Source organism: Sinocyclocheilus grahami, unplaced genomic scaffold (assembly GCF_001515645.1).
Source record: "Sinocyclocheilus grahami isolate Dianchi unplaced genomic scaffold, SAMN03320097.WGS_v1.1 scaffold11.1, whole genome shotgun sequence".
NCBI classification, from domain to species: Eukaryota; Metazoa; Chordata; class Actinopteri; order Cypriniformes; family Cyprinidae; genus Sinocyclocheilus; species Sinocyclocheilus grahami.
The window spans coordinates 3,019,502-3,024,408 of record NW_015505190.1 but is presented as its reverse complement, the minus strand read 5'-3'; positions in this window follow the sequence as shown (position 1 = coordinate 3,024,408).

Below are 4,907 nucleotides of genomic sequence, written 5' to 3'. Positions count from 1 at the left end.
ACTGCCATCAAGAAGTTGCTGTTCTTCTCCCACCATTCCACACCAGTTGTCCGCTCTGGCTCCCTGAGGAGAGCAGGCAATTCCAATCGATAGCGGCTGTCTCTCCATTTCTCGCTTTATCAACCATATGATCCATTAAAACCAGGCACTCTCCTAGCACGCTTCCGTACACACACACATACACACACACACACACACACACACACACACACACACACTGCCATCAAGAAGTTGCTGCTCTTCTCCCACCATTCCACACCAGTTGTCCGCTCTGGCTCCCTGAGGAGAGCAGGCAATTCCAATACGGCTCAAACTCATTGAGCCATACGCCCCAGCTACTCTGCCAGACAAACACACACCGTGCACTTGAGGCACGAATGGACAGAGACTGAAACAGAAATACACCCAAACATCAGAGACTCACAGATCAAAGAGACAGATTAATAAAGGAGGACAGCAATCAGCTTTCTTTTTGACTTTAAACACTTCATTCTGAACTATAAATGGGTGAAGGTGTCATAACCACAAAGGGTGTGTGGTATATGGGTGGTTATTCAATTAAAGACAAAAAAAAAACTCTTTGAAAGGATGCAATACCATTGTAAGCATTGTAATATATTTAAACATTGGTAATGTTGGTTTACAATAAGGTACCATAAATTAACATGAACTAACAATGAAAAATAGTTCTAATGAATTAATCTTAGCTAATGTTAATATTAACATTTTCTACATTATTAAAATCAAAAGTGGTATCTGTTACTATTATTTAAATGACTTGGAATAACATGAACAGTTGTATTTTTATTATTAATGTTAACACAGGTGAATAAATTATGTAACAAATGTATTGCTCATTGTTAATTCTAATTATTGCATTAACTAATGGTAACTAATAGTAGCTTAATGTAAAGTATTACCAAACTTTTTATTGTCTACTTTTCCCTCATTATTGTCTCGGATTTGTCCCAGACCCAGACTTTTTAAACTTGTCCGTGGCAGCACATGTATATGTGCTGTCTGTGTGTGTGTGTGTGTTTGTGTGTGTCTGTCTGTTTAAAAAGGGAAATTCTACTTTTCACTTTTTTCCAAAGAATCTAAACATTATATTTACAAGTGATTGTCTACATTTTTTTGTAAAAAACATTTTTTGTCTACAATGTCCCCAGTTTTGCTGTCATTACCATTACGTCAAGCATTCTGCAGAACAGTTTTATAAAAAATAATTTTATATTTAGTTCAATCATGACAACTCTCTGAACATTTTAGCATGGTGATGGATGTGACAATGTTAATGTATTTGGTATTGGTGGAACAGATCTGCTACGCTGCTGCTGAATTGCTGCTGCTGTTGGTTATTGCTGTAGTTGTAGATTATTGCTGCTGCTGCAAGCAAGTACAGGAACTTGCTACTGCCAATGCAAATGGCGATACGGTGCCGTGAGTATTTAAGACATGCTGCTGCTGCACAAATAGCATATAAAATAACCATGTAGTAGATCTATACAGGTGGAGCTGGGGAAAGTGGAGGGTTTCAGAGAACTCTGAAAGCACACTGCAGGAATCTCAAGTGAATGCTAGCCGGCCATATAAATGCAAGGCAGTAAGCTCATTGGCTGCATATGCAGCATGAACCAATCAGCTTTGGCCGAGTCGTTTAACTCTCTGAGTATCATCAGTTACATTAACACCCCATCAGAATGCGCCATCTAGAGTTTCATGACTGAACTATATTTCAATCATGACAACTCTCTGAAATTTTAGCATGGTGATGGATGTGACAATGTTAATGTATTTGGTCTTGGCGGAACAGATCTGCTATGCTGCTGCTGAATTGCTGCTGCTGTTGGTTATTGCTGTAGTTGTAGATTATTGCTGCTGCTGCAAGCAAGTACAGGAACTTGCTACTGCCAATGCATATGGCAATACAGTGCCGTGAGTATTTAAGACATGCTGCTGCTGCACAAATAGCATATAAAATAACCCCCCCAACAAAGCTGGAAGAAGAATCAAAACATTTAAATATGTATGCTGCAGCTATACAATAATATACTTAAAATCATCCCTATAAGGCAGAAGGAATATAAAAGATAAAACCCCCCAGAACAAGCAGATCTATTGCCAAGACATATGTACTGCTGCTGCTCCGGAGAGCCGTGAGACTTTGTGTTTGCCATCTATGTGAGCCTGGGCCGGCTTTGCCGAATGGCTTAACTCTAGTGAACTATTGCTGTGTGTACCTGATCGGTTGACCACATAGCTTAAACTAGTCACCTGAGTTAAATGCGTTTCTGGGCTAATGTAGCCCAGATAAATTAACTAGTGGCTTAACAATGTGAACCTGGGTGCTGTACCCTTAGGTTTATTTAACTAATGACCTAAATAACTATATGTGTCTGAGCCAATAACGCAAACTTACCTAGGTAGAAACGCACACTGCGTGTATCGTTAACAAACAGGAATCACGCTGTAGGCGGATAGATGAAGTAACCCCCAGCAACCACCTGGCTCAGGCTCGGGCGGCCTGAGCAAATAGTTTTACATTTGTCATTCAAGAGTTGTCAATTTTTTTAAATACATTTTTTTCCATTAACATTCATCAAAGTTACTACAGTGGAAATACTTACCTTTAACTTATTAATAAGCTAATAAAATATTTGGCGAAAGAATAAATCATACTGTACACCCTGTAGTTGTGGTGTCATATGCCCAGGACTAATTCTGCCTCATAACCAGCTGCTCATTTATTTTGATAATTTAAAATATTGATATTGCATATTATGAACAATAATGTTTGCATTGTATGAACACATCATTGCTAAATGCGTGGCTCGTTCCAAGATGGCCATGAGCAAGACACTACAGTGACTTTATTTAAATGCAGTTGTCTGCTTTTATATTAATTGTGTCTAAATTAAAATTTGCAACATAGAAATGCTGTGCATGCTGCTGAGAAAAATCTTGATGACTGAATGCCTATGCAAGCTGCTGCTACTGCACAAGAGACTGAACTGCTGAGAGCTCCATTAATTAGGCATACGAGTAGCTAGGCGAATGCCTATTTTACTCTAACATGGTGTCAACGCCAGACACGAGCGGCACAATATGACCAAATCAATAGACCCGTAACGATAGGTAAAGCGGTCTGCAATGTATGCAGTGCGATACGACCACCGCAACAAAACTTCTGCATTTCAATACGGAGTTGAAGTACATGCTGTTGCTGTTAATGATATTCACAATGTTGTAGTAGGAATTTATTGTGCGAGCTGTTGCGGTTGTAATATTTAATCAGAATTTGCGAAGCATAATCTACTGCTGCTGCACGAAACCTGCTGTAAACCCTGTTGAATTAGCAAAGTAATAAATACCTATTGCATTTTAAAGAGTTAATTTACCCTCCATGAGTTATCATTAAAATGTTATGCAACTAAAGCGCTTTCTGCTGCCACTGCTATATTAGCCATAATAATGACTTGCTATGCATGTTGCTGCTAATATTATTTCTAACCTTGCATCTGAATTTGCTATGCATGCTATAAAATTTGCTAACATTGCGATCTGAATAACTATGCATACTGCTGCACAAAAATACTTAGAATTGCTACTGCCCATTTATTAAATAGCCAAACAACCAAATAATGCCTATTTCGCTTTGAAGAGTTCTATAAACCCTGTTGAACTGAATAGCAAAGTAATAAAATGCCTATTTCACCTAAAAAGTTCACTACCATCCAAGCGTTATCTTATCACTGAAATGTCATGCAACTAAATGTACTTTATGCTGCTGCTGATATATTAGCAACAGTGATAATTGGATTGCCATGCAGACTGCTTCTAATATTTCTAATATTGCATCTGAATTTTGCCATGCGTGCTGCTGCTATTAAAATTCACTAAACTAGTGATTTGAATAGCTATGCAATGCATAATGCTGCTATAGCTGCACAAAAGTACATAGAATTGCTATAAGCATCTTTATTAACAAGCAAACTGAATCAAATAATGCCTATTTTGCTTTGAAAAGTTCACAATCTACTGTAAGCCCTGTTAAAGCGGCAAATAAATAAAATGCCTATTTCACTTTAAAGAGTTACTTACCCCATGTGTTATCACTGAAATTTCAAGCAACTAAAGTACTTTTCTAATGCCGCTGCTATATTAGCAACAATAATTTGACTTCCTGCTGCTAATATTATTTCTAACATTGCATATGAAATTGCTTTGCATGCTGCTGCTATTAAATTAGCTACATGCGACCTGAATACTATGCATACTGCTGTTACAGCTGCACAAAGGTACTTAGAATTGCTATAAGCCCCTTTTAAATAAACTAAATGCAAATGATGCCAATTCGCTTGAAGAGTTCACATACCATCCATTTTAAGTCACTGTAAACTAGTCTACCTAATGCTGCCGCAACTAAATGCATAATTTGATTTGCTATGTATACTGCTATTAATAATTCGCTAATAACGCAATCTGAAATTCTATGGATACTAAGTACTAGAATTGCTGCAGCTCATCCATGCATTATCGCTGAAATTTCATGCAACTAAAGTACTTTCTGCTGCCCTTGCTATATTAACAATAATAATTGGTTGCTATGCAGACTGCTGCTAATATTATTTCTAACATGCATCTGAATTTGCTATGCCATTCTGCTGCTATTAAATTAGCTAAAAATTGCGATCTGAATAGCTATGCATACTGCTGCTACAGCTGCACGAAAGTACTTAGAATTACTATAAGTGTCTTTATTAAACAATGAAACGCAAACAAATAATGCCTATTTCACTTTGAAGAGTTCACAAAACCCCTGTACTCCCTGGTAAATAAACGAAGTTATAAAAGCCCATTTCATTTTAAAAGAGTTACTTACCCCATGTGTTATCACTGAAATTTCA